Genomic DNA, 10112 nt, shown 5'->3' on the forward strand with positions numbered 1-10112 from the left:
TTAATTTTCCGACAAAACTTTAGTAATTTTACATTTATATTCGTTCAACAATCTTATCAGAATTCATTTAAGACTTTTATCTTAAAAGTGCATCGCGTATATTTCGAAATATTTACATTTCAATGCAACCATGTCAAACAAATTTTCGTTTAATTTTTCTATGAGAGCTTTCTTCAAATCTTATATTCTCCGCTTGTTTTTTACAAAATATTTTTGGAAAATTTAAATTTTTGCTTTGTTTCAAACAGTGTGCGAGTCAACGCGTTGACACTGCTAAGTAAACGTCAAATTGACACACCTGCGCGTCAACGTAAATTGGGACAACATTGACGCAATAGTGTCAATCGTGTGATAGTCAATGTTTTATGCATTGACTATTGACACTGTGAACATTGACGGTGAGATGACAGAGAGAGAAATGGTAACGGAGTTACGAATAACAGAGTTACGCGCGACAGAGTTACGGCCGTCAAAGTTACGCGAAACCGAAGTTACGAAAAACTAGAGTTACGAATTCCAAAGTTATGTTAAGCTATGACATGTGATTTTTGGGTTGGCAACAATTGCGAGGAACGATTTGGAATTATGGAAACATAAATAAGAGAATATCGATACGTAGGTGCAATATTAGTTGGACAAATAAGAAGTTAATTTCAATTATGTCCCCCAAACTTACATAAGTATCCTTATGTTTTTTTTTCTATTTCAACGTTTTTGCGATCTTCTCACAAAAATAAAACCATATATGTATATCTATACCTATCGAATCAAAATTTTACAAGATTAAATAACACCCATTTTCGCTTTACTCATTTAGTTCTGACCAATGAGAAAAATGTAAATCTCTTGTTTGTTGCCAACCCAAAAATCACATCTCATAGCTTAACATAACTTTAGAATTCGTAACTCTAGTTTTTCGTAACTTCGGTTTCGAGTAACTTTGACGCTCGTAACTCTGTCACCCGTAACTCTGGTATTCGTAACTTCGTCGGTTTCCCACAGAGAGAATATGTATTTTTCTTGACGTCAGAGAGTCAACGCGTTGACCGTGTAATCAGAGCTTAACTCCTAGAGAAAAATTACATATGTACTACAAAAAGAAAGATAATTATATTTCCAATCTAAAAAGTCCTTGCAAGTTTTCTGTCCGACTAGTAGTTCTCGAAGTATTGAGACTAATGCGTTTTTCAAAATGGCGGACGCCCCACAAGACCAAACAGTACGCAAACTGAGATTTGTACTCTGGATAAACCCCTCTTCAATACTGCATTCAAACTTAGCTGACGTAACAACTTTTTTCGCATTTTTCCAAATTAACTGAACTAGTACCTTTTTAACCAGGTGGGGTCGTTTTGAACCTAAATGTTGAAACAAAACAAAAATTGTAATAACATTAATTTTATATTCATTATAGACGAAATGTATCTTTTTGATCAAATCGTATTTTTTGAGTTTTCTGGTTTAACCTCCCCCACGATTTTTTTTAAAGAAAATCAAATGATATTTGGTTAAGAGTTTGAACATTCCTAATATAATTATGCGGTACCAAGTGAATTGTTTTCTTTTTTAATGATGATCCGAAAATCTTCCCTGAAGTCTCTTCTAGTTTTGTCGCGATATCGAAACAAGGACTTTTTTATAAAAGAAAACAAATAACACTGGTTTACAAGGGTTTTGTTGCCGAAACAAAAATATACTTTTCTGAAGGTTTTTGGTGTGCTGAACTTGAATCCGAAGTCAGAAACAACTAATCAGCTCCCGTTTTTGAGATATTACCGTTAGAAAATGCAAAAATACGTTTTTTTGAATTCTTCGGGCCTTATTCTTTTGTATAAAGAAAATTGTTTGAGCATATTTAGTAACGGTTTCTATAAGAACTATTTTCCATCTTTCGACACCTGTTTAAATCTTTTCAATATCTTTTATATTGCCCGAGATATCTCAAACGCAAGTAAGTGGGTTTGGCTTCATATATCATAAAGAAGATAATGACGTTATAAAATTTATAAAAATACCAAACAACTTAGGATATCTCGGGCAGTAAAAAAGATATCGGAAAGATTTAAACAGATTTAAAAAGGTGGTAAATAGTACTTATGAAAACCGTTACTAAATATGCTCAAAAAAATTTCCTTATATAAAAGAATTAGGTCCGAAGTTATGCATTTTCTATCGGTAATATTTCAAAAACTGGAGCTGATTAATTTTTTTTGACTTCAGATTCGAGTTCAGCACACCGAAAACCTCCAGAAAAGTATATTTTTGTTTCGGCAACAAAAAAAAAGTTTAATTTTGTTAACCAGTGTAATCTTTAAGCTCCATCACTATGGTTGGTATCGGATCTTTCAAAAGCCACTTTGTAGCTACAGTCAATTCCTTCTAAGTCGAACTTAGTCTTAGTTGAATTTCACTCTAACTCGATTTTTTTGCACCATTCTCAATGAAAACGTTTGAAGAAAAAAGATTGTTTTAATTCCTCTAACTCGTACACGAAGATAAAAAGGGCACTTTAAAATAAGATGATGCGCACATTAAATTTCACCAATTTAAAATTAGGTGATATCCGCTTAAATAAAGGTGATTCCACTTAAACTAAGTTTAATTTAAGGTGAACTTCATCTTATTTTAATGCGAATCTTCATCTTAAAAAAAAAAACGACCAAAAAATTTTAAAATTATAGTCTTACTTTAGCTTTAGTTCTAGTTTATCATACTTATTTCCAACAGTGAGATAGCACGATGGTAAGGCACTCGCCTAGTGACCCAACACAGTTGTAGTTTCCACCCGCAGCCAGTTCTTTTTTTTTTTATTTGCGCATTCAAGAAATTAATGTGATTTGTCACCTTAATTTAATGTGGAAGTCTCACTGTTCGCACCTTGCCCCTACACATTTTTTCTGTGCGGACAATACTTTTGAGGTTATGTCATTTTGTTTTTTATCTAGAGTCATTTGGGGTAAGATTGCGCAGTGGGTAAGAGCGCGCAATGCTTATTTCTCGAGTTGTGTCAAAAAAAAAAAAAAATAAAACGAAAAATGAGGAAATCAGCGCTTAGTAAGGCGTCAATAATAATTGAAGATCTTCGCGATTGTGTGCCCAGCTCCATTTTATTTTAAAAGAGGGTTGAAAAAAACCGACTAAAAACAAAAAAAAAGTTGTGCTGAAAAAGTGTGTGGCGTCGGCGTGGCAGCATTAGATACCGAGAGTAGCATATATTTTTGAATAGTGCATATTTATATTTGATTTTTGTCAAAATTTGTTAGACTTTGTTTTATTTTATTATAAATTTGATAAATAGAAAAAAAAGTACCTTTGTGGGTAAAATCGCGCTGTCCTTTTGTGGGTAAGAGCGCGCACGTCTCCCCATAGTAAACTTTTCTTTTTTTAATCTGATTTACAGTACAGAGAATTTTTGAACTTGAATCTTGAGAAACGAAGGCTGTTATTCATGAATTCCAAAAAGAAAGGCTCTGATTTAGTTAGAAACATTTTTTGTTTATTTTGTTTTATAAATAAAGTTTAAGTTTTTGTATTTGAACATTCATTTTAGTGAAAACTTGGAACTTTTGAAAGAAAGTTTTGTTAAACTTAGTATTACATTAAGTTTTTAGAAATTTAGTAGCCGTAAACTGTCAAGATTCCTATTAAAATTATGTGAACACTCCTACCCAAGAGTTTTCGCGATCTTACCCTGACTTAGGGGCAAGAATGCGCACTATGACTTCATATGGTTTTTGTTTTGAATCATTATTTAAACTAAAAAACTTTTTTTGTGTTTTCTTGCTCCCAAAATATATGTACGTTTATCAAATGTAAAAAACTTTATGCTGATATCTCTTACAGAAACTTCACAATTTTGCCTTAAAGTGAAGAGTGCGCGCACATATCCCAACCGACTCTATTCAGATTTTTTAATTGTTTTCAGTCTCTTGATAGTTACATAATTTTTGCTCGTCGTAAAAATTGTAGAGCATAAAAATTTCTAATAGTTTTGTATATTTTTAAGATTATGCGACTTTTCAAACCAAAGCAACGGAACTTAAAAGAGCAGTCCAGCTCTAGGTAATCATATTTTTACATAAGGTACAAAAAATAAAAGACTTGAAGCATGTAAGTTATGACAAAATAATACAAAAATTATATAATAGTGGGCTATTTCGCATCATTAAGGCTGGTTTTGGCAATTTTTTACAGATTTCCAAAAAGGAGGAGGTATTCAATTCGTCTGTATTTTTTTTTGTATGTTTGTTTCATAACTTTAAACTAAGTGAACCAATTTTGATAATTCTTTTTGTATTGGTTAGCTGGTGCCTGCAATGTGTTCCCATTTTTAATTTCGTCCAGTTATGGCTTTAAAAACTTTGAGAGAAACCATAAAACCCATGTTTTAATCCATGGAAGTCGGTTTTGTTTTTTTGATAAAAGTGATTATCTCTAAAAATTATGTTTGGGGATTTTTTAGCATCTTTAATTTTCCAATCCAGAACATGATTGAAGGTGTGAAGTAAGTGCTCCCGAGGTAAATGTGAGCTGTCCCAATTTGGAATTCTACATTGGTTATATTCTTGTTTGATGGCTAAGTAGTTGTTGTTAATATTGGGTTTGATAAAGTTGGCTCACAACTGCGTTTGTTTGCATCGAACGAAGTGTCTTGGAATTGGATGAATTGTGCTCAGAACCTGGGCCTGGAAGGAATGACGTAGTTAGCATTTGCATAGTATATTGTAGCAAAACTTGGGCCTTTGGTTGGAAGCGAACCAGTTCAATTGCAGCAAGATGGAATGTAATCATATTTGGTTTGGTCGTACGTGCGTCGTATGTCGTATCAGTATTTCGTGTGTTTTCAAATTCAATGGGATGGGGATAACAAATATTTTGTTGAGCCTCCCGTTTTCTAGGGATGTCTGATTGCAAGCTGGAATAGGAGTATGAGATGCATATTATTCCATATTCCCTTAGCAATGTTTGATGTCGGGAGTTTTATGGATAGGGTTAGAAATTCGAAGTCATGGTGATATTAAGCTGGTTAAGTTTTAAATTAACAGATGTGAAGAAGTTTGATGAATTGGGGTTGGGAGGGAGGATTGTGTAATGGGTAAAAGAAAAGGGGCGAAGAAAAGCATCCTGGATGCTGCATCCATATGCTACCTTATGCTTAAGTTACATTAAATAAAGAGTGCATATAAGTAGGTATTACATGTTTAGGTACTATTTTGAGATCGAATTTTGTAAGTTACTGATACTGTATTCGCAGAATAATACCGATTTTCTCTTTGAAAATTAGTAGCACAATGCATCATTTCAATTCTTTATTTTGTTGACTGATAATAAGTTTGTTATCATCATTTAATAAACTAATTTTAACTTTTTTTAGTGTCTTTACATTTAATTCAAGTGGTTTTGACCGTTTAAATTAAAACTATTCTTCCGTTTTGATAATAGAGCATAATGTCTAAAAGTCACTGTGGTGTATACGTAACATTTTTTTCTTGCAATTTACGTTTTTTTTTTTTTTTTATAATTAACGCGCACTAAAGGGAGTTAAATACCCTTAATATGTTAAACACAGTGCGAGCTTCAGAAAAATAGGGAGGGATTTAAAAGGAGAAACCGATGCACATTAGTTTTAAAGCTCTGGACATTAAAACGGCAGGGAAAAACAGAGGCGGGTATTATATTCAACATTCGTGTGGTGCGGCTTAAGAAAGAATCTCTGTATTTGACGGTACGTCCGAAGTTGGGCTCAAGGGTAAACTGATGAGCATTCCTAGAAGCGCGAGTATTACGGTTAAATTTTTTCAGGGGAGGAATGCAACTAGCTATTTCATCTGAACATTGTTTATAAAAATAGCGATAAAACAAAGAGAGACATGACACATTTCGTCGGTGGTCTAGGGACGCAATTGTCTCAGTTATCGATCTATCATCTATCATTTTGAAAGCACGTTTTTGTATTCTGTCCAAGAAACTCAAATACGTTATCGGAGCACCTGCCCAGATGTGACAATTGTATTCAAGTTTTGGTCGAATGTAAGCTTTATAGATTACAGCTAGATCAGAAGATGAGAAGAATTTCTTGCATCTTTTCGGAGAAAACCTAAACATTTCGCAGCGTTTTTGGCGACATCGAATATGTGTTCGTTCCACAGAAGGTGGTTTGTTACACTCATACCGAGAATGGAAAGTTTCTCAGTTTCCTCGATGCAAGTGCCACTCATTGATAGTGGCATAGGTGGAAGGTTCCGTTTTAATGATAGTAAGCAGCATTGTGTTTTTGATGCATTAAATTCTACACGATTTCTTATTCCCCATTGAACAATGCTGTCAAGATCAGAATTTAATGAGCTTATCATATTTTGTCGTTGAAGTTCCACATCCGAAGGACATGGGTGTGAATCTTCAAACGAATATGAAAAGCTGAGGGTACTATCATCTGCGAAACAATTTAATGGATTAGAAGTTTCAGAGAGCAAATCATTAATGAAAATGAGAAAGAGAGTCGGAGACAAAACGGAGCCCTGGGGCACACCAGCGTTTATTTTGTGGGTTTCAGACTTGAAACCATCCAATACGACTTGTATTGAACGGCCCGAAAGGTTATTTCTAATCCAATGAAGAAGAGAATCATCGATACCGAATGCATGCATTTTCGATAAGAGAGCTTGATGCCAAACTCTATCAAATGCCTTTGAAATATCAAGCGCAATAATCTTGCTTTCTCCAAAACGATGCAAAGATTTGTTCCACTGTTCGGTGAGATATACCATCAGATCACCAGTGGACCTATTGCTACGAAAGCCGTACTGCCGGTCATTAAGAAGCTTCCGTTCTTCGAGATATTTCTTAAGCTGGAAATTAATCAGCGTTTCCATGACCTTGGAAAGAAGGGACGTGAGTGCAATTGGTCGATAGTTGGAAGGTGAGGAGGATTCGCCTTTTTTAGGGACAGGCTGGACAAATGCGGTTTTCCATCCACTCGGAACGAGTCCAGTAGAGTAGGACAGATGAAAAAGCTTACGCAGTGGTTTTGCCAGCGTGGAAGAACACCTCTTCAGAACGATGGGAGAGATACTATCCGGGCCAGCGGATTTGTGTATGTCAAGGTCTTTCAGGACTCTTGCCACTGTACGAGTGCGAAAGAAGATTCGTCCCATGGATCCGTTTACACACTCAAGTACTGGAGGAGTCATGACACTATCTGGCAGTGTAGAGTTGGCAGCGAACTGCTTTGCAAGGAGATTAGCTTTCTCAACAGAGCTTACAAAGGGAGTGTCATTGAAGACAAGCGTTGGAACCGCAGATGACGAAGAGTTTTTAATGTTTTTAGCAAATGACCAAAAATTTTTACTCCCTGTGGGACATTGAAGTGTTTTTTGTCTTAATTTTTGATCATGCAGGAATTTGGTTCGTCGGATATGGGCGTTGCTGACCTTTCTAGCCTGTTTGAACTTTTTTCGGGTTTCCTCAGTGGGATTGGCTTTATAACAACGGAAACTTACCTCTTTATTCCTGATAACCTCTTTACAGCTCGAGTCAAACCATGCATTCTCTTTCGGTTTGAATGTTTTAACCCTATTCGGGATAAAATTTCTCATTCCGGAGAGAATTAAATTTGTGATCATATCTGCACTGGAATCAACGTCACTATCGAGGAAGCATAGCGACCAGTTAAAGTTTTTAAAGAAACCGTTGAGTCCCTCCCAGTTGGCTTTCTCGTATTGCCAAAATTTATATAATTCTTTTTTACGTATTATGAAAGACGATTAAAACTGTCGAAGGATGACCAGTGAGAGGGGACATTTCTAAAACATTGGTTTAAGGCAACGGTTCTCAACCTTCCAGAGTATGCTGACCCCTAACAAAAAAATTGTCAGCTGGCGGACCCCTTTCAAAAATAAATTTAATTTATTATTATGTGTAAGAATCATTAAATTAACAATTTATACACTGTTGCTGGCTGTGAATCCTGCCTATTGGGCCGGAGCGACATTGAATTGTGAAAAAATTAAATTGAAAAATAAAAAAAAAACATAGGTAGCCCCCGCAAAAGTTGCATTGGATCCAAAAAAGTATAAAAAGATTTTTTTTTTAATTTTTAAAATGACCGCTAAGGGTCGCGAATACGAATTCGCTTTGAAAATTGACAAAAAAAAAAAACAAAAACCAAATTGGCTTATAAAACACATACTTGCATTTTGTTTTTTTTTTTTTTAATTTAGGTAATGAATTTTGCATTTTGTTTTTTATTTTTTATTAATTAATGCATTTATTCTTCTCTAAAAAGCCTCCATTAGTTATTCCTTACTGCAATTGAAACCTGAAAAAATGAGCCTAAAAAACAAACGATAGGTCAGGGCTTACGGAGTAAAAATATTTTTTAATTATTATTTTTCAGTTTAAAACTTTAGTTTACTTCCTTAATATAATTTATATAATTCTTTTTATTACCAACTCTAAAGTTTTTAAATACAATGCAAGAAAACTTTCATTTTTGCATTGCAATGCGCGACCCCTAGAGCGGTGGGAAAATATATTTAAAAAAAAAAATCAATGAATTTAGCAGGGGGTAGAATTTTGAATTTGCACAAAATTAGTTTTCGCTCCAGCAGCTAGGCAGCAATCCCATGTAATTACATAATAGAAAAGCACTATGTGATCTTTTAGTAATTAAAAGAAGATTCATGTATCTATTATTGAGAGGGGTAAGAAAATGCAATACAAGGAAATTAGTTAAGAAGATAAAAAGAACAAAGTTTGTTGAGCGTCACATTAGAATAATGTTAAATACGTTTTTCTGATGCTTTATGGAAAAGCGGACCTCCTGAAATTTTTTGCGGACCCCTAGGGGTCCGCGGACCACAGTTTGAGAACCGATGGTTAATTATTTTACTAAGTCACAATGCTGTTTGTTGAAAGGTTTTTTTTTTTTTAATGAATTATAAGAGCCCCCGCACACTACAGACTTTCTTTTCGGCCGATAGTTAATTTGGGTTGGGTTCCTAGTGTGCGCACAGGCAGCCGACTAAATAGTCGGTTCGGTAGGAAATATTGTAGTTTTAAGGCAATAAGGCCCAATTTATTCACTCTCCATTATTTTTAAAGGCTCCATTAAAAATTATAAAACTGTCAAATAGCATACAAATTTTAAAATTTCCCTTTTTTAATGGCGACTTTAAATTTAATGGAGTGTGAATAAATTGGACCTAAGTCTCAATAACAGAATCTGAAGTTTATTTATTCTCAGAAGACAAGAAATTACAGACTCGTATACAGGGTGTCCCAAAAGTTAACGTCGAAACGATAACGGTAGATAGAATAGGTGGTGACAGTTACCAGAAAAATAATTAAAAAAATCGCAGCCATATATTTTGTGAGTTATGCGGGCATTTGAAAAAAAGTCGTAAAAAATGGTCACCCTGTGACGGTTTTTCATGTGCCATGACTACAAATCTTAAGTTTTCTCATTTTTTTCTTTTGCTATGCAACCTTGAATAACCCTGCTACCAAATGCATTCAAAAATTTTAACTCATCTGCATCAGTTTTAAAGCAAATATTACTTTTTTGCCCAACTAAGTACTAAAAAATTTTACATGACTCTAATTCAATGAACCGTAGTGTAAAAAAAATGCTCTACGATGTTTCGGCAAGTTACCTTAAAAGTTGGTGTGTTCAATTCTCTTTTCAAAATGGTATAACATTGTTGAGAATATTCCATAAATAACCGAGATAAAATTTTTTTTCTTAAGAAATCCGACTTTTTTATTAGGTAGTTTTCCCATATTATTTAAGTTTTTGTATTCTGAAAGGTTCTGAAAGGGTTATTTATGGAATATTCTCAACAATGTTATACCATTTTGAAAAGAGAATTGAACACACCAACTTTTAAGGTAACTTGCCGAAACATCGTAGAGCATTTTTTTTACACTACGGTTCATTGAATTAGAGTTATGTAAAAATTTTTAGTACTTAGTTGGGCAAAAAAGTAATATTTGCTTTAAAACTGATGCAGCTGAGTTAAAATTAAATGCGTTTGGTAGCAGGGTTATTCGAGGTTCCGTAGCAAAAGAAAAAATTGAGAAAACTTAAGATTTGTAGTCACGGCGCATGAAAA

This window comes from Episyrphus balteatus, chromosome 1 (genome assembly GCF_945859705.1).
Source record: "Episyrphus balteatus chromosome 1, idEpiBalt1.1, whole genome shotgun sequence".
NCBI lineage: Eukaryota > Metazoa > Arthropoda > Insecta > Diptera > Syrphidae > Episyrphus > Episyrphus balteatus.